The 20,214-nt window shown below is 45.6% G+C and overlaps 1 long non-coding RNA gene across 1 annotated transcript in view; it reads left to right on the top strand.

The window, feature by feature from the left end:
• Positions 1-17,359, top strand: part of LOC106886681 — a 116,615-nt gene extending 99,256 nt beyond the window's left edge. The window contains exons 3-4 of the long non-coding RNA XR_001411720.1: positions 13,591-13,756; positions 17,226-17,359. This is a non-coding gene — a long non-coding RNA (uncharacterized LOC106886681). The remainder of the gene's footprint in view (positions 1-13,590; positions 13,757-17,225) is intronic.
• Positions 17,360-20,214: the final 2,855 nt, after the last annotated feature.

Genomic DNA, 20,214 nt, shown 5'->3' with positions numbered 1-20,214 from the left:
CCCCAGCCAGTATCTTACCACAAAGATGTTACTTTTATCTGAGATCTGCAGCCCCTCCAGTCCAGCCATATCTACCCCTGGTTACCAAACCCACAACTGTTTTGGTAGCCCTGGGTAACCGCAGGGCTCTGCTTATCCCATCTTTCCTTTGGCAGTGGTGACAGAGCAGTGACTCACTAGAAAAAACACAAAACTTTCTTCTAAGGATTTGGAGAAGGACAAGGTTGATGATTTGAAGTCAAAAGTACTGGACTCTTAAAGTGGTGTTTGTGAAGCTGATGAGTGTCACATTGCTTTGGAAGAAGAGTCCTGGCTTTTCAGTTGTCCCTCAGTCTACTGATGGTAGGCCTTGAGAAGGGTGTAAGAGCTGGTCCCGGGAGCTTGACTCCAGCCCCATGAGGCTGCCAGCTGGAGAACACTGAGGAGTGTGTATGTGGGGCTCTGCATGATCAAAATGAGACAGCACCATTCCTTAGTCTAGCTACAGCTTTGTTTTCACCTTTTTGATGGTCACAGAATCACATGGGGTTGGAAGGGACCTCTGGAGATCATCTAGTCCAACCCCCTGCCACGGCAGGGCCACCCAGAGCAGGTCCCACAGGAACGTGTCCAGGTGGGGTTTGAATGTCTCCAGAGAAGGAGACTCCACCACCTCCCTGGGCAGCCTCTGCCAGGGCTCTGCCACCCTCACAGGAAGGAAGTTCCTCCTCATGTTGAGGCAGAACTTCTCCTGTTCAAGTTCCCTCTTGTCCTAGCTTCTTAGCAGCATATCACACTCTTCAGACTAGTAGCTTAGCACCAGTGGGAGAAAAGGAGTAAAATATTTATGTGGAGATCAGTGGTTTATTCAGACCTTGGGGAGAGGATCAAGTTTTCTGATTGTTAGTAAAGGGAAATAAGAAGACTAAAAGATAAACTGTTTCCCTCTTCCAACCTAGAAGATTCTGTGATTCTGTTCTGCCAGCCAAGTACTGTGAAGGTGTTAATAGGAAAGGGGTACACATCACTGTTCCTGCATTGCTTTATTTTACCGAGGAGTGGAGAAGGACAAGGTTGGTGTTTTGAAGTCAAAAGTACTGGACTCTTAAAGCAGCGTTTGTGAAGCTGATGAGTGTCACATTGTTTTGGAAGAAGGGTCCTGGCTTTTCAGCTGTCCCTCAGTCTACTGATGGTAGGCCCTGAGAAGGGTGTAAGAGCTGGTCCTGGCAGCTTGACTCCAGATCCATGAAGCTGCCAGCTGGAAGGTTGAATGATCTCCCTCTCCTTATCTAGGCCCACAAAATGAGACTGCACCATTCCTTAGTCTAGCTACAGCTTTATATTTTCCCCTTTTTGATGATCACAGAATCCCATGGGGTTTGAAGGGACCTCTGGAGATCATCCAGTCCAACCCCCTGCCAGAGCAGGGTCACCCAGAGCAGGTCCCACAGGAATGTGTCTCCAGGTGGGGTTTGAATGTCTCCAGAGAAGGAGACTCCACCACCTCCCTGGGCAGCCTCTGCCAGGGCTCTGCCACCCTCACAGGAAAGAAGGTCCTCCTCATGTTGAGGTGGAACTTCTTATGATGAGCTCTACTTTCAGAAAAACTTGCTGTTTACCACGATTTCTCTGTTTTGGTGGGTGGCAGACACAATAAGCCCAAACATACTACTCTAGGTCTTTAGGAGTGTAGCAACTCAGCTGTAAGAGCAGGTTTTGGTGTACCAAAATTGTAGGCTTATTTTTGACGTGGCTGGCTTCAGCTTGCTTTCTGCTTTGTCTTCTGGCAGAATGCCAGGCTTTCCAAATTATGGAATAAACCTACTTTTTTTTTTTTTTCCCCTTCCTAGCTCTCCCTTGAGAGGACTCATGAAAGCCCGGCTGTCTGACAGGCACATTAGAAACCTTAAAAAGCATAGAAATATCAAAAGTGTGATGTGAGAGAGTAATCTCCATAATCAGGTTTTGGGTTTTTGTACAGACAAGGCTGTGTATGACATGCTCTTTGCCAAAATCTGGGCTGCGACCTCCTCTTTCACCCCTTTTTCTGTTTATTTAGCATGTAACAAATGTCTCTCTTTTGGCCTAACCAGCATCCAAAACTTTTGGAGGCCAGATGAGAATTCTTAGCAATTCTTTGAGTTGCAAGGAGGCCAGATGAGAATTCTTAGCAATTCTTCGAGGCCTGAAATAAATGGGATTAATTGATTTTTTTTAAAACAATAGAGTATCCTTGCTGGCAAATGAGAACTGGGGAATAAATCAGCTTGCCTGATGAGGTTTGAGGAGTCAGTGGATCAGGTGAGTCTGGATTGGATGTTTATGATGTCTCTTGTGGCTTTATATTTCTTTGATGCCCTAGAAAGCAAACAAGAGTAGGCTGGGAGGAGCATGCAGGTGATAATAGACATTGGCAGGTTTAGCTGATTTTAAAAAAAATATAAATTGTGCTGGATGAGGCTTTATGACAGGTGTAGCCAAGGCTACAGGCCTCCAAAATGTGTTGTCTTCGCAGTGGTCCTGATAATGCTGGGTAGGACAGAGTGAGGTGATGCCTCTTTTAGGGGTATCAGTGACAAGGAGGTACATTTTGTGCTGGAGGATTTGGAATTTCATTAAATCCACTGAGTTGCAACGGAGACAGGGATTCACATTTGTGAGGGCTCACACAGCAGATGGCCAGAAGGTGAAAAGGTGATTCTGAGAAAAGTAGGGTTTTGCAGCCTTTGAGATTATTTAAAAAAAAATAATAATCGTGTGACTGAGCACAAAATTTAGGATGCAATAAAGTTTTATGCCATCTGTGACCTATTAGGTGATAATACTGATGAGAACAACCAACTTATTGCCTCAGCCTAGAGGAGGGTAAATCCAGGTTCATGCATGTGTGTTTTGCTGTAGCTTTTCTTAAGGTGGGTCCTAGGAGCAAAAATTAAAAAAAAAAAAAAAAAGAATGAGCGATTCCTCTAGCTGAACTTGTTTGTGAAAATATGGTTTTTTCCAGGAACGCATAAAAATAGTCAACCTTCTTCAGCCATGACAGCTGTAAGGTCAGCAGGTTGCTGCAGCTTCTCCAAAGAGGTTAAAACACTTCTGTAAGAGAAGTGACCTGAGAAATTGGGTTCATTACTCCGTTCCCCCACCTCCAGGCTGGTGCTTGGAGTCACAGAATCACAGAATCTTCTAGGTTGGAAGGGACCTTAAAGATCATCTTGTCCAACCATCAACCTAACTGACAAAAATAGACACCCACACAACAAACAAGGAGCATCATCACTAAACCAGACCTCCCAGCACTACATCAACCCGTCTTTTGAACACCTCCAGGGATGGTGCCTCAACCACCTCCCTGGGCAGCCCATTCCAATGCCTGAGAACCCTTTCAGTGAAAAAATGTTTCCTAATATCCAGCCTGAACCTCCCCTGGGGCAACTTGAGGCCATTTCCTCTTGTCCTGTCACCTGTGACTTGAGAGAAGAGACCGACCCCCATCTCTCTACACCCTCCTTTCAGGGAGTTGGAGAGAGCAATAAGGTCTCCCCTCAGCCTCCTCTTCTCCAGGCTGAACACCCCCAGCTCCCTCAGCCTCTCCTCATAAGACTTGTGCTCCAGACCCCTCACCATCTTTGTCGCCCTTCTCTGGACCCGCTCCAGCACCTCAATGTCTTTTTTATGGTAGGGGGCCCAAAACTGGACACAGTACTCAAGGTGAGGCCTCACCAGTGCCCAGTACAGGGGGACAATCACCTCTTGGGCCCATTTAAATGAGTTCTCCTAAATGGAGTCCTTAAATTCCTCAGTGCCTCTGGTGCCAGTGTGGGAGACCTCAGCTGTGGTTCCCAAACCAGTGTCATGTCCCCAGCTACCAGATCCTCACCTTTTCCTGTACCTTCCCCTCTCCTCTGATGGCTGGTGGGTTAACTATGTTATTGGCAGCTGTTTCCTGTGTCTGTGGTTTACTTTTCAGGCCATTTTATTTGCCAAAGCTCTGCCAAGATGTATAGAAATTTGCCTAGCTACAGCTCACCCCTGCAAGCTTTTGTTTCAGGTGGAAAAAAAAAATGTTTACTCTTCAGCTCTCCCAAGCTGAATGTTTTCCTCAGAAATGTGGAACAAGTCCTGCTTTTGGCTGAAGCCTCTGTTAGTCTGTTATAGAAATTACACAGCTGCCCAAAAGTCTGCCAAGGGGCAGAAGCTACTTCTTGCTGTTAAAGCTGGTAAATGAGATTGGTGGGGAAGTCTATGGCCACCTGGGCCCCCACTGCTACAAACACTGTGTGGCAGATTCATGTGGACACCAAAATCCTGAAGGAGTTCAGTTTCCCCTGACCTAGTCTGCTGTTTTAGAAGTGACCTACTTGAAAATACATCCAGTCATGTAATTATTGTCAGGAAACAACTCACCTTCTGTTGCTTAATTATATTTTCTTTGTGTGTATACTTAGTCCATTTGAAAGGCACTCTGTTGGATGGCGTGCTGGGTTTTCCCTTAATTACTCTTGTATGGTAATTGCCATGTAATTACACTGTTATGAATATAATGTGCGTGTATTATTGTGGGGCAGTGATTTATGGAATGCAAGCAGATTTAAAAAGTGTTAGAGATGTTCTTTACACAGGGTTGCTAAGCCCTTTAATGACAGTGGTCTTCCACTGCTAATCCAGTGTTTTAATTTTCTTCTGTTTAAGGTCTCCTCTAATAGCACTACTTCATCATACAGTGAATATTTTGGAAATTATACTGGCTGGTTGTGGTGAGGTATCTAATCCTCATCATGCTTGCAAAATGAAAAAAAAAAATAGCTAGTGCAGAAATAAATCAAGCATACTAATTAACAGGTTGAAGGACTTGAGAGGCTCCAGTGCAGATCTCAGGCTGCAGGAGGTACCTTGACCTTTCTCCATGGGCAGGGATAGGTGGCAGACCTGCCCAGGTTGGGGACCTCCTGCAGGAGGTGGTGAGGAGGCATCAGGACTTAATAAGGAGTCTGAGAAGGAGGTAGATAGCTGGTTCCAAGTGCAATCTGTGGTGGACCCACAGACCATACCCACCCAACCCAAAAACTCCTCACTGGCACACACAGAAGGGAGGGAGGCCAGTAATGCAGAAGAATGGAAGCTTGCAAGGGCAAAGACCAGCAGCAGGAAGAGACTGGCTGGATATTAGGAAAAATTTTTTCACCAAAAGGGTTCTCAGGCATTGGAATGGGCTGCCCCGGGAGGTGGTTGAGGCCCCATCCCTGGAGGTGTTCAAAAGAGGGGTTGATGTAGTGCTGGGAGGGATGGTTTAGTGATGATGCTCCTTGTTTGTTGTGTGGGTGTCTATTTTTGTCAGTGAGGTTGACGGTTGGACAAGATGATCTTTAAGGTCCCTTCCAACCTAGAAGATTCTGTGATTCTGTGACTTCCCCTGAAGCCTGAGGTGCCCTTGCAGAACTGCTTCACTGCCATACAGAGTGAAATGACCCATGACATCAGGAGAGACACTGGAGCTGAGTGAAGCAGCCCAATCTGCTCCCTGTATGACAACCAGTGCAACTAAGGGAAGGAGACAGCTGATTGTAGTAGACAACTCTCCTCTGAGAGGTCCAGAAGCACCCATTTGCCAACCTGATGCACTTTCTAAAGAGGTGTGCTGCTTACCAGGGGCTTGGATCAGGGATGTCACCGAGGGACTACTGAAAGCCTCATACAGTTCTCTGACTATTACCCACTGCTGTTGTTTCATGTGGGTACCAGGATACAGCCAGGAGCAGCCTGAGGAACATCAAGGATGATAGAGCCCTTGACCCACTGCTGTTGTTTCATGTGGGTACCAGGATACAGCCAGGAGCAGCCTGAGGAACATCAAAGATGATAGAGCCCTTGGAGCAGTGGTCAGGGTCTCTGGAGTGCAGGTAGTTTTTTCACCAATCCTTGCAGGGACTCTGGAGTGCAGGTAGTTTTTTCACTAATCCTCACAGTCAAAGGGAAGGGGGTTGATAGGGCCAGTTGAACCTGGCAAATCAACAAATAGCTACAGGACTGGTGCCACGGCTGGTTTGGCTACTTAGACCATGGGACTTGCTTTTAGAACCCTGGTCTACTGGGAGCTGCTGGGGTCCATCTGTCAGAGAAGGGGAAAAGCATATCATCTTTGGTGATGGGCTTGTCAAGCTCATGAATAGGACTTTAAAGTTGCCAGGGACGGAGAACTTCAATCCATCCCACTCCTACCAGTTGGATGGTAGTTTGGTGTCAGCAATAGATGCTCAGAGCGTGGAGAAGGATCACAGGTCAGGAGGGAGAGCATCTGGAGAGCAGCACCAAGGAATTCCAGCTAGTAAGTCAGCTTCCTTGGATGTCCAACTTGAATACCTCTGTACAAATGTACATAGTATGGGGAGTAAACAAGAGGAGTAGGAGATGTTTGCACATCTGCAGGGCTATCCCAACAAAGATAAGTCAGGCAAAAATCCCAGGAAGCCTCCATGGATGAACAAGGAACATTTGGATGAACTCAGGTAGATTTAGATCTCAGGAAGAAATTTTTCACTACGAGGGTGGTGAGACACTGGAACAGGTTGCCCAGAGAAGCTGTGGATGCTCCATCCCTGGAGAGGTTCAAGGCCAGGCTGGATGGGGCTTGGAGCAACCTGGTCTGGTGGGAGGTGTCCCTGCCCAGGGCAGGGGGTTGGAATCTAGAAGATCTTTAAGGTCCAAAAGGCTTCAAAGGACAGGTTAGCAACTTCCCCTGTGCACACAGGAGTAGTGACTCCTCATATAATCCTTCCCTTCTGTTAGCTTACATGATATCTTTACCAGGGCTATTCCAAAAATTAAATTTACCTTAAAAGGACAAAGTAACTCTTGGAGATTACCTTTGCATGAATTACTTTCATAAGTAGGTGGTGACCCCAAAGGGGCAACGGAAAAAAATCTTAAATCCTATACTGTAGCAGATGCATGTGGCCTTGTGACCCCAGAAACTGGTACAGACATGATGTGGGTTAAAAGCTAGCAATGGTTGAGTGTCTTGAGCAGTGTAACATCCAGTTGCTTGCAGATGGAAATTTGGAAGCATAACAGTTTGTACAGTGCTAACCCTGACCTTGGGTCAAGATTGAAAGAAGGTGTTTTTTGTGGTGGGGTGGTTTTTTTTTTTTTTTGCTTGGGGATGTTTACTCATAACTCACTGTGTGACTCCCCTGCTGTGTGCCAGGAACAACAGACAAGCCTCCACAGATTGCTCAGCCAACATCTCTTGCACAAGTTTCTTGGGGGAGAGGAACTGAAGCCTTGTAGGATGCTGAGCTGCTGCTGTAGCCAAGTGTTTCCCCCAAGGCTGCAGAAGTAGGTGCTTTTGTGTCTTTTAGCCAAACCACTCCCTTGTGCAACGTGCTTCCCTTTGAGAAGGAGAGCAGGTAATCCCTTAGAGATGTAGCAGCAATGTCCATTTTGCTGGTAAACCAGTGTACCAGCTACCCTTTGTGCTCAGTTAGGTGTATGCAGTATCACTGCTCCCTTGGGCAGAGCAGAATAAAACCCCAGAGTGGCTGTTGCTTCTAGTACATCTTACTTTTGAAGGCCTTTAGCAAGGGGCTATGGTTTTAAGCTGGTGGAGGGGAGATTTAGGTTAGATACTAGGAAGAAATTCTTTGCTGTGAGGGTGGTGAGGCACTGGAACAGGTTGCCCAGAGAAGCTGTGGCTGCCCCATCCCTGGAGGGTTCAAGGCCAGGCTGGATGGGGCTTGGAGCAACCTGGTCTGGTGGGAGGTGTCCCTGCCCAGGGCAGGGGGCTTGGAACTCGATGATCTTTGAGGTCCCTTCCAACTCTAACCATTCTATGATTCTATGAAGCTGCCTTCCCTGGGGAGAACAGCTTCATTGCAAGCTGTTCATCAAGCAAAATATCTGCTGTCTCCATTTCTGGCTAGAACATAATTCCCACCTGTGGTGGATTAACCTTGGTTGGCCACCAAGTGCCTAAAAAGATGCTCTCTCACTCCTCCTCCTCAGCATGATTGGGGGAGGAATAAGATGAAAAAGCTTGTGGGCCTAGATAAGGAGAGGGAGATCATTCAACCATTAGTCTTGGGCAAAACAGACTTGACTTGGGGAAGATTAATTTATTGCCAATTAAAAATAGAGTAGCATAGTAAAAACCAAAATAAAACTAAATCCATGCCTCCACGGTCCCCCTTCAGAAGCTATGGGGAAACGGTTTTTCTTTTTGTTGTCTTTTTTCCCATTACTAACAATCAGAAAACATGATCCTCTCCCCAAGGTCTAAATAAACCACTAATCTCCACATAAATATTTTACTCCTCTTCTCCCACTGGTGCTAAGCTAGTAGTCTGAAGAGTGTGATATGCTGCTAAGAAGCTAGGACAAGAGGAAACTTGAATAGGAGAAGTTCCACCTCAATGTGAGGAGGACCTTCTTTGGGGTGAGGGTGGCAGAGCCCTGGAAGAGGCTGCCCAGGGAGGTGGTGGAGTCTCCTTCTCTGGAGACATTCAAACCCCACCTGGTTCCAGTGCAACCTGCTCTGGGTGGCCCTGTTTTGGCAGGGGGTTGGACTAGATGATCTCCAGAGGTCCCTTCCAACCCCATGTGATTCTGTGAAGGCTCATATACACTCACTGGCATCTGCACTGGCCACAATTAATTATGGCTGCATAGCATAAGTGACTAAAGTGACATCTTTAAGGCAAAGAGCACTTGGAGCTTGTACTTGCACTCTAGTTTGATATACTTCTAGCTGAGAAGTGATCATCTCTTCTCCAGCCATCTCTGTATCTTTGCAGACTGGATGTTCTGCCAGCAGTGGGGTGGTCATGGATTCTGTGCCTGTTTTCTGGGCTGTGATTATGTCAGTTTGTGTAGGAGTGGCAGAAAATAGCAGCTATTGGATATGAGATGATCCATTCAGCTCCAGTGTCAAGAAGTCTTAGTGGTGGGCTCCAGTTGATGAAAAAGGGTGTTTTCACACAGAGATGAAACTGGTGGGAAGAGGGGGTAGATAGCATTTTCCAAATAATCACGTGTCTGTTCCCTCTAGAAACTGAGTATTTTGTTTAAATAGCACACACACACCCAAAACATGTTTGCTGTAGCAACTACTATGCTGTGGAAAGTAATATCTTCAGAGATGAGTGTGATGGCAGGGATTTGTCTGTTCTGGTCAGCTGTCCTTAAACAAGACTCTGGCCTGGGGTGCTCTGTTAGTAGCACTGATCTCCTGTTTACAGTGTGATGTCAATCTTCTGTCACAGAAATAAAAATAAAGATGAGAGGAGCAAGAAAGAAACAGTTGTTGGCTTTATATATGTGCTTATTTTGATCCTTGCATCCTGCTGTTCATTATGATTTAACCCCCCGCCTCCAATACAAGTATCAAGCTTTCTCAGATCCACTCGTACAGGTTATTTCAATGAACTTTCCACATAATCTGTAAATATTTGTAAATGTTGATGTGAACTTATTAAGCTAGAGCTTTTTTTACCTCAATCATCTTAATTGCATGATGTTGCACTTTCTGGTTGCTGTGGTTTATAGCAGTGTATGCAACTCCAGAACTGCACCTTTCTGACCTTCTGAATTTATTCTTGTGTGTCTTCTGTATGATAAATGATGCAGTTGTGTCTCCACAGTCACAAGGTTGCTTTCAAGTCACAAGACTTGCTTTCTTAGGATCTGAAAGTTCCAACAATATCCTTTTAGGAAGGTGATGGTGGTCCAATATGGCATGCCTGAAGTATCTAACTCTTGGAAACTCACTGTGGTTGCTTCACAGTGAAACCATCAGGGGCAAGAAGGCTTGATGTGGAATTTGACAGCAGATAAATAGGAGTGGCTTGGTTATCTTGGGTGTCCTATTTGCAATGGAGATGCAAATTAGTCCTCCCTAATTGTTTCATATTGGTCTGGAGTGACTTTTCCACATCTGTGTTTGTATTATTACCTACCTGTGGGGTGAAGAGCCCCTTTCAGAGTCATGTCTCTATTTCCTGGTGCATGCTCTGTGATGCTCACGATGGATTTGTCTGGCTGCATCTCTGCAGCAAAGAGGCTGCTCTTCAAAACCTAACTTTTGTGGTACTTTGGGCTATAGAATTTTTTTACTGTATGGTCACGGTCCCAGAAAGTGCAGAGGGGAGGGATTTGGCCCACATCTCCTTTGGCATCTGCATCAGCTCTTCCTATGGGAGATTCAGACAGAGAGAACAACCTGGCCTTGCTTCTACTCCAATTGCTAGCTATAAAATACTGTCTAGAAAATAAACTTTGATTTGAGCATCCAAAGATTGCCCCTTGATATTTGGGACACGTGTGTTTCTATCAGCTCTGATACCATCCCCTTAAATCATCCAGTCTCAAATATTAAACCATCCAAAGATTGCCCCTTGATATTTGGGACGCGTGTGTTTCTATCAGCTCTGATGCCATCTCCTTTCCAGTCTCAAATATTGAAACTAAATATGCCAAATAGGTCACGTGCAGCTGAATCAATTTTTTTAAGCCTTCAGTGGGAGTTCGAGTTGTAGACCTTTGAAACATAAAGCTGGATTTTTTTATATTGCTCCCCCCTCTTCCAGTTATTTGCAATTCAGGTGGCAGCCAGCCAAGGGGGCTGCAAGTTTTATTCAGAAATCATGGAAATACTGAAAGATCTCAGCTGTTTGGCTGCAAAGGGGTTTCTGTTTTCTGAGCTCAGAACAGAAGCTGCTGATGGAGTCAATTTGAAAATTAGGTCTTGCCACATTCACAGGGATCTGCTCCCTGGAGGTGAGTTGGTTTTGAAGCAGGATGCGTGTGAATTAAGACACTAAAATATGGTAGTTTCGTTGTTTGTTTCCTCTTGCCTTCAAAAATAATTAGTTTAGACCTTCCTGGGAAGCACTGGCAATCTAGTTCAGCTGAGCAGGGCTTTTTTTCAGGCTGACAGGAAACAAAAATCTTGATGATAACTCTTTGTTGATGATGTGCCTGCAGACAAATAGTGATCTGAAGCAGCTCAGAGTTTGAGGTTAATGCAGCTCAATTAGGCTTCTGGAAACACTATTTTTCCTTTACCTGAGAATGAGAGAGACTAACTCAAAATAGATCCTTTAACCAAGTGTTATCCTTAGGCTGTATATCTAGGTAAATGATTTATAAGAAAACCCAAAAAAATAAATCTACAGATTTTATGACCTGATATATAGGATTTTTCAGCAAAAATAGCTGTATTTTAATTGAATTGCACAGCATGCAGTTATTGGACTTCTGGATTAGGCTGGTACTTGGCCAGGGGTTTGAAGGGAGACCTTCTCAAGCAGGACCATCTCATGGGGTCCTGTTCTGTAGGCTCTGAGCAGCCCTTTGCACCATTAGTGCTACATCCCCCCTTTGCACCATTAGTGCTACATCCCATAACTCTGCAATGAGCAGCGTAAACCTAACAAGAGAAACTGTTCCCTTGTGCTACACCCCAAATGACAGCCAACAAGTAGTTTTCTTTTCAATAGCCAATATAATATAGCTCAGCTGACAGTGTGATAATGGGCAAATCAGTTAATTGGCTTGAACAAGTTGGATTTGAACTTTTTGAATTGTTTTAGAACAAGCTGTTTGGATAAACTGATAGGAGTGTTTTATTTAAGTACAAGTTGCAGGTATTGACCAAACTTCATAGAGTCTGTCTCATTAGAATTGTATTAATTCAGTTGGATTTTAAATCAGAATCATCAGATCAGCAGGAAAGGCTGAGGCTCTCATTGTTCAGCAGCAAAAACAGGACTAAACTATATCAGCTTTCCCTGTCAGGATGTAATTATTTGATTATTTTGTGCTTTTTTGGTTTTTTGTAAGCTGTATGGGTTCTTCAGTTTAACTTGTGGCCACCAGTTTGTATTGGCTTGAACAAGTTGGATTTGAACTTTTTGAATTGTTTTAGAACAAGCTGTTTGGATAAACTGATAGGAGTGTTTTATTTAAATACAAGTTGCAGGTATTGACCAAACTTCATAGAGTCTGTCTCATTAGAATTGTATTAATTCAGTTGGATTTTAAATCAGAATCATCAGATCAGCAGGAAAGGCTGAGGCTCTCATTGTTCAGCAGCAAAAACAGGACTAAACTATATCAGCTTTCCCTGTCAGGATGTAATTATTTGATTATTTTGTGCTTTTTTGGTTTTTTGTAAGCTGTATGGGTTCTTCAGTTTAACTTGTGGCCACCAGTTTGTGAATCAGAGAATGATATGGGGTGGGAAGGGACCTCTGGAGATCATCTAGTCCAACCCCCTGCCAAAGCAGGTCCCACAGGAACGTGTCCAGGTGGGTTTGAATGTCTCCAGAGAAGGAGACTCCACCACCTCCCTGGGCAGCCTCTGCCAGGGCTCTGCCACCCTCAAAGTAAAGAAGTTCCTCCTCATGTTTAGACCCCAATGGTTCGTTGTGAGTGCATGGTCTTTGGGGATTTTGGGGACGTTTTCTCCATAAGGTCTTCTCATAAGACCTAGGTTGGTGAACAGCTACAACGGGCAACTGCAGTGGGAGTGGGGTGTGTTGGAGGAGGAAGCCAGCTCTGATGAGGTGTGAATATTCTCATCTCAATGTTTATATGTTGAGTTTGAGGTCACAATACTTACAGTAGAGCCAAGGGAGGTGGACAGGGGAGCTTACACCTCTGGTGGCAGAGGAAAGGGCACTGACTAACCCAGTATGCCTTAGCCCTCATCTTCCAGTAGAGTGTTCCTTGAGGATTTAAACATACATCTAATATTGGAACAGATTTTGTGTTGACAACATCTGGGCCAAGTTAGACAGAAGTACTTCTGCAGCCCAGTGTATGTGAAATTCCTTTCTGAGTCACCTTTTTGTCCCTCTGGTAGATCTCCAGACTGGCTGCTACTGAGGACCAGCTGCTTTAGGAGGATTTTGACAATGCTGGCACAGCTCAGATTTGGAGCTCCTTACTAAGAAATATTTTAAGCCCTGTGTCAGATACGTTTTGAGTAGGGCTCAGTACTATATCACTTAACCTCTATGCCCAGGCAGGGATAAATCCTCTTTTTTTATCTCCAATAGGCCTGAATTGTTATAAATAATTGTAGCCAAGCTGAGCATTTTTTCTTTTACAGGCACTAATGGGTAATAAAGGAGGTGGGGGGACTGGGCTCTGAGTAGTGCTATGCCCAAGCCCGAGGGGAAAAAGAGCCTTTTAATCTGCTTTTAGACATGAAAAGCAGATGCTACTTTGGTTCTTACACATTCATGTTTCAGCACAGCTGAAAAAAAAAAAACCCTTCACACCACAGTTGCTTACCTTCTTTCCCTGATATACATTGGATACAGTCCTTTAGCCTGCAGATATTATATAATATATATATATAGTATTCAGTGTGACACTAATATGTGCCTAGAGAAAAAAAAAGTAAAAAAAAGTTTTTAAAAATAATTTAAAAAAGCAACTAAAAAGCAGTGTGATCAGCACTGATCACACACAATGGAGTTTGTTGTACTTCAGCATAGGCAATAGCTTTGGATCTGTTGTAGCCTCTGTCCATTAACTCAGTTCCTGGGATTTAAGGTGGATTTTTTTTTTTAAATGTGAATTAACTATTGGTCTTAATGTATTTTTCTGTAGGAGGAGAGACTGAGTTTCACTTCATGCTTCAGCCAGAGCACACGGATACGACAAGCATGCCAAACTCTTTCATCTGCCTGGGATTGCTCTCTTCCAGAGTGGTTTTCCTTTCTAAGATGCTGTTAAACTCCCTTCCTCATGAGTTTCCCATCCTTTAAATGAAGAGGTAAGGGACTTTTTTCACTTGTGCTGTGCAGATGTGTGTAGGTCAGTGCTGTTCTGGGAGAATTGGGGCACTGCTCTGCTGTCTTGTTGTAGTTTTTAATTACTTTGAGAGTGATGAAATGTGATGACCCACATCCATCTTTCCACGCTCTCTGCTGTTTGGTCTTGTTCTTTCATGTGAGCTGCTTTTTGAGCTCCTGGCTGAAATGCTGGGGAGCTTGCTGTTCTGCACGTGTGCATGATTCCTGTCTCTTAATGAGTGTAAATGTTTAATAGTTGAAGCAGGAAGCTTAAACATGCTGAAGTGAAAGGGACTTGAAATGTTTTTACTCCTGCCTGCGGAGGCAGAGCTTCTGTAGAAGCTTCACTTCACTTAGAGCTGTACATTTGCAGCTGTAGGGAGTATGATCCTTGTGGCTTATTCCAGACTGTCCAAAAAAACTCTGGACAAAGGAAGTTCTCTCAGTCGATGCCCCTGTGAGTGCCTTCCTTGCAGTGTGGATCCTAAGCAGCTGGAAGGCTATGCCATCAAAAAACTGTACAGTAATGAAATATGGATATATGGATATATGGAAATATGGAAATATGGATATTTCAGTCCTGGAAAACTGTGAGAAGGGAGATCCTGCTGCCAACTAGATCAGCTGAGCTGTTTGGCCAGGGTGGTGTGTGTCTGGTGAGACATCTAGCAATCTGCTGAGCACGTCCTCCAAAAGGCAAAAAAACCCCACAGATTAGAAAGATTTCCAAGTGTTTCTTGTACAGATTTGTTGTGGCTTTTATTTGGTGTTCATGCCATTTAAAAGGAAAAATGTAATTGGATTTCCAAGGAAGACAGAGCGTAAGGGAAGCAAAGGAAGCCTATCTGGGAGATAACTCTGATGTTATATCACAAGGGGATACTGGAGGCAATCCAGGTGAAGACACAAAGGGGTTAGTTCTCTTTCAGGACTAGTTGAACAGCCTTGACTCAGGATTTGGGACCTAGAAGGTAAGCATTTTTCTAGGTGGGAATTATTCTGGACCAGAAAGCTTAGATTGATCTCGGTGGAGAAGAAAAGACCTTTTGGAAGTAGCTTCTGGCAATGCTTCATTGGCAGGTTCATTCAAGCAGTAGGCATGTTGGCATAGGTGATGATGACTTGCTCCTCCTCAAAGCAGACATGTGAGACAGTTTAACCAAAAAGTATTGAAAAGACTGGCTAAAATAGCAGGGACTCAGCGAAGGAAAACAAAGATAATGGCAACTGTGTGAAGCAAACAAGGTAAGAACAAGCACAGACTGATCTGGATGAGGAATTCGGGCCTGCCTGGTGCTGGGGTGTGATGGTACGTGAGCAAACATCCTCTGCTTCTTAACTTTGGTGAGGTAAATGACACAGGAAGCTTCAGAATCCCAGGAAAGTGCAAGTACTCCATGGTTGTAGGCTGTTGTCAGTTGAGTCTAAGATACTGAGGAAGTTAAGAGGAGGAGGCCAATGACTTGCCAGGTAGTAAGGTAGAAATCAAATGGCAGATTTGATGCATCTGGAGGGGCCTGGGCTTCTGAGGTGCCAATGGAGTGTGCTGTGTCCTGTCCTGTGGAGGAAGCTCTCTGGAAGGATGGCTAACTCGAGGGCTGTGTCCAGTTTTGGGGCCCTCACCACAAAAAAAAAAGCATTGAGGTACTGGAGCAGGTCCAGAGAAGAGCAATGGAGCTGGTGAAGGGTCTGGAGAACAAGTCTTGTGAGGAGAGGCTGAGGGAACTGGGGGTGTTCAGCCTGGAGAAGAGGAGACTGAGGGGAGACCTTATTGCTCTCTACAACTCGCTGAAAGGAGGGTGTAGCCAGGGGGGGGTCGGTCTCTTCTCCCAAGTCACAGGAGATAGGACAAGAGGAAATGGCCTCGAGTTGCACCAGGGGAGGTTCAGGTTGGAGATTAGGAACAATTTTTACACTGAAAGGGCTATTAAGCCTTGGAATGAGCTGCCCAGGGAAGTGGTTGAGGCACCATCCCTGGAGGTATTTAAAAGATGGGTTGACATAGTACTTAGAGACATGGTTTAGTGATGGGTTGTTAATTTTTGTTGTTGTTGTTTGTTTGTTTTTTTTATCAGAGTTAGGTTGATGGTCGAACTTGGTGATCTTAAAAGTCCCTTCCAACCCAGACAATTCTATGATTCTAACAACACAGTTTTAAATTCCCCTTTCTACAGGCACTCAGCTGGTGCCAAATCTGGGCTTAAGAGCATCTTTTTTTGAAAGCTGCATTTATGATTGGAATAACGTTAAAACTCTTAGCGTTTCCAAAGTAGGCAAGAGATCATCCGTGCAAATGCAACATCTTTGAGACAGAGCCATGGTTGGAGCAGCACAGGGAGTACCAGGCTGCACTCTAGCTGGAGTTTGCCTTAAGCTGCAATCCTTTTTATCTTCCTCACTCGAGCCTATCTGGAGTATGTTGCTGTAGTTCACAAAAATAGACTTGCTTCCTCCACTCTTAACTGTGATGGGTCTGCTGACAGCAACGTTGTCAGCCCATTTGTAGTTGGGCTTTGTTAAACCGAGGTGCTAATGGCCTTTGATTCATCTCTTTGACTACAGGGGAAAGGCTTAAAAGGGCAGGCTCCCCAGCTCTGCGCTGGATTTGTTTGGAAATGTAGACACTTAATGGTGAAAAAAGGTATGCCATCACTTCAGAGCCTGAGGAGGAGTATCTAAACCCCTGCCCTCTGCACTTTCAAACCATAATTAAGAGTTCACAGAATCACAGAATCTTCTAGGTTGGAAGGGACCTTCAAGATCATCTTGTCCAACCGTCAACCTCACTGACAAAAATAGACACCCACACAACAAACAAGGAGCATCATCACTAAACCAGACCTCCCAGCACTACATCAACCCGGCTTTTGAACACCTCCAGGGATGGGGCCTCAACCACCTCCCTGGGCAGCCCATTCCAATGCCTGAGAACCCTTTCAGTGAAAAAATTTTTCCTAATATCCAGCCTGAACCTCCCCTGGTGCAACTTGAGGCCATTTCCTCTCGTCCTGTCGCCTGTGACTTGAGAGAAGAGACCGACCCCCACCTCTCTACACCCTCCTTTCAGGGAGTTGGAGAGAGCAATAAGGTCTCCCCTCAGCCTCCTCTTCTCCAGGCTGAACACCCCCAGCTCCCTCAGCCTCTCCTCATAAGACTTGTGCTCCAGACCCCTCACCATCTTTGTCACCCTTCTCTGGACCCGCTCCAGCCCCTCAATGTCTTTTTTATGGTAGGGGGCCTAAAACTGGACACAGTTCAGGCATGTTTGGCTGAGGAAGCTTGACAGGGGAGGGGGGATTGTTTTCCCTGTAATGTAAAAGATTGAGTCCTAATTACCTCGTTGAACATTTGGTGTCTAAATGCAGTGGCTGAAGGTACAATTTGGCTTTGGGGGATCACTGTAATTGCTTGGCCAGCTAAGTACCTGATCCTGTCCCGTTTTTCCTGCAGGGAACCGTTCCAGTCCTGGAGATATCCTGATGTCTTTTCTGCAGCGTGGGAAGGAGATGGAAAGAAAACAGCAAGAACTGCTTGTTTGGTGCATTCCTGGGGACTGTGCTTGCCCCTGCAGTATCCCAGCACCACCCCAGCAACGTGTTGGGTGACGTGAGTAACATCTGTCACACGCTGTTTGCTCTTTTCATCCCCGTCCCAGGGGTGAGCGCTGCACCGTGGCCTTGCTTCAGATGTACATGCCTGTATACATTTGTTAGGATGCTTGTTTATCCAGAAGACAAAGCTGCTGTCAGAACTGGGCTGGACATACTGAATGGTGATGCTGTTTTACTGCAGGAGGGTAGTTTTGTGTGGCTATTTTTACTCCGATGGAATTTAATTTTGCTCAGATTGGGTCTGTAGCGTAGAGAAGTCAGCCTGCTGGAGGAGGAGGGGGTGTATAGCTGGGTTTATAGTTAAAAAGCTATCATAATGAGATCTGGGGGAGGCTGAAGAAATCACATTGAAGAGTACTGTGAGTACTGTGTCCAGTTTTGGGCCCCCTACCATAAAAAAGACATGGAGGTGCTGGAGCGGGTCCAGAGAAGGGCGACAAAGATGGTGAGGGGTCTGGAGAACAAGTCTTATGAGGAGAGGCTGAGGGAGCTGGGGGTGTTCAGCCTGGAGAAGAGGAGGCTGAGGGGAGACCTTCTTGCTCTCTCCAACTCCCTGAAAGGAGGGTGTAGAGAGGTGGGGGTCGGTCTCTTCTCTCAAGTCACAGGCGACAGGACGAGAGGAAATGGCCTCAAGTTGCGCCAGGGGAGGTTCAGGCTGGATATTAGGAAAAATTTTTTCACTGAAAGGGTTCTCAGGCATTGGAATGGGCTGCCCAGGGAGGGGGTTGAGGCCCCATCCCTGGAGGTGTTCAAAAGCCGGGTTGATGTAGTGCTGGGAGGTCTGGTTTAGTGATGATGCTCCTTGTTTGTTGTGTGGGTGTCTATTTTTGTCAGTGAGGTTGACGGTTGGACAAGATGATCTTGAAGGTCCCTTCCAACCTAGAAGATTCTGTGATTCTGTGAAGAGGGCTCTATTTCACTCTGGTGATTGAAGGCCCTTCTTTTGTTGCCTGCTGTCAGATGTACTCTGACAGGCTTTGCACTGAATCCATTGGAGCCGTCCCCGGCACGTCCCCTCGTGCTTCCCAACCATCACATTAGCAGGATGGGAGGATATTAAGGCAAATCCCTGCTAGGCTGGCAGGTTGCCCCACAGCTGACCCTAGCCAGAAGAAGCTCTGCCCTGGGGATTTAATTGGCTGGTTGCACCGGGGTGGCTGTCAGGTGAGATCGATCACTGCGAGCCGGAGAGTTCAGCAGGTCACCCTGGAAGATGGTCTCATGAAGGCACGGTGATGCTCCATGCTCCCCTCAGGAGCTAAAACCCTTCCTGGGAAGAGTGCCTCAGGAAGCTTTCCTGAGCTTTTGGCCCCATCAGCCTCTGAACAACATGTGTGGAGATGGTGGCAGCAGGGACCGGGGTTTCTCAGATGGAAATGATGCTTTAGTCTAAGCATGACTGTCTCTGGCAAATAAAAGGGTTTAATTTAGGATGGTCTGAGGCAATTCCTCTATTCTAAACTGCAGCTCAGACGAAAGAAACTCTAACTGAAGGATGCTGAGATTGGAAAAACTTACATCTGAGGCAATTCCTCTATTCTAAACTGCAGAAACTCTAATTAAAGGATGCTGAGATTGGAAAAACTTGTGTCAGTGAGTAGTGGGAGCAGGGGATGAACCAGAAGCCAAGGGGGGACCCAAGTGAGGCAGTGCCCTCAACCCCAGGCTGTGGTCCTGCAACCAACAGCCTTAGACAAGGTGAGGGGATGAATTGGGTCAAGCTAGAAGCAGCAGGAGATGGGGTCAGAGAGACCTGCTCTGGGGACAAAGAGACAGTGGTGGGTCCAAGAGGTACTGGAGATGGGCAGGAGAAGTACTCATCCAGGAGAGGTACTGGAGATGGGCAAACACCTTTGCTATAGCTCAGGCCAGGGCTATGTGCCCTGGTTTGAGTGGAGATAATGGCCTGTGGGGCTACTAAGGGCAGTTGAGGACCAACACTGAACTAAAAGCTCATCCCTATGAGGTTAATGGACCTCCATCAAGTGAGGAAGGTGGCTGTTGCTGGTATGTATGGCAGGAGTAATTCTTCAGGAATAGGCTAATTGCCAAAGTTGCAGCACAAAAGCACTGAAAGGCAGGGGAATCTCTATTGCAGCCAGAGTGATCTTGAAAATCAGGGCAAAATATCTAATGTTAAAAAAAAAAAAACTAATCCTGGGCTGGAATTTTTTTCAGAGCCTGTGGTAGCAGTATTCATTTGGAAAGTTCAGGGATTAAATAGAAAAGTAATGGCAAAACTAGACTGTCTTTGCTTAAAAAAAAGCCCCAAACATGTAAAGGATGTAAAAGGGAATGATGCCTGTCTTGCTGTACTGGGTCTGGAGGAGATGGAGGTCATTTTCTTGGCAGCAGCCTCTATGGTGGTGTGTTTTGGATTTGTGACTAATGCAATTAAAACAGAACAGCAGTGTTTTGGCTGTTGCTGAGCAGTGCTTGCACAGTGGTGAGGCTTTCTTTCTCCCCACCAGCAAGTAGGCTGTGATGGGCAAGGAATTGGGAGGTGACACAGCCAGGACATCTGACCTGGACCAACCAAAGGGATATTCCATGCTGTGTGATGTTGTGCTTGGCAATAAAAGCTAAAGGAAAGTAGGAGGAAGGTGGGAAGGTTATTGCCTTCACCAAGTAAGTTACGTGTGCAGGGAAGCAGCTGAACATCTGCCTGTTGACCAGGGAGTAGGGAATAAATTCCTTATTTTATTTTTCTTGAGCATGCAGCATTTCCTTCACCTGATATAGTTTATCTCCCTACAAAAGTAATCATAGACTGGTTGAGGTTGGAAGGCACTTTTGGAGGTCATCTTGTCCAACCCCCCTTGGCTTCC

This window comes from Calidris pugnax, unplaced genomic scaffold, assembly GCF_001431845.1.
Source record: "Calidris pugnax isolate Ruff unplaced genomic scaffold, ASM143184v1 scaffold90, whole genome shotgun sequence".
Classification (NCBI taxonomy): domain Eukaryota; kingdom Metazoa; phylum Chordata; class Aves; order Charadriiformes; family Scolopacidae; genus Calidris; species Calidris pugnax.
The sequence above is the reverse complement of the archived record's forward strand: the minus strand, read 5'-3'. Positions and strand labels throughout refer to the sequence as shown.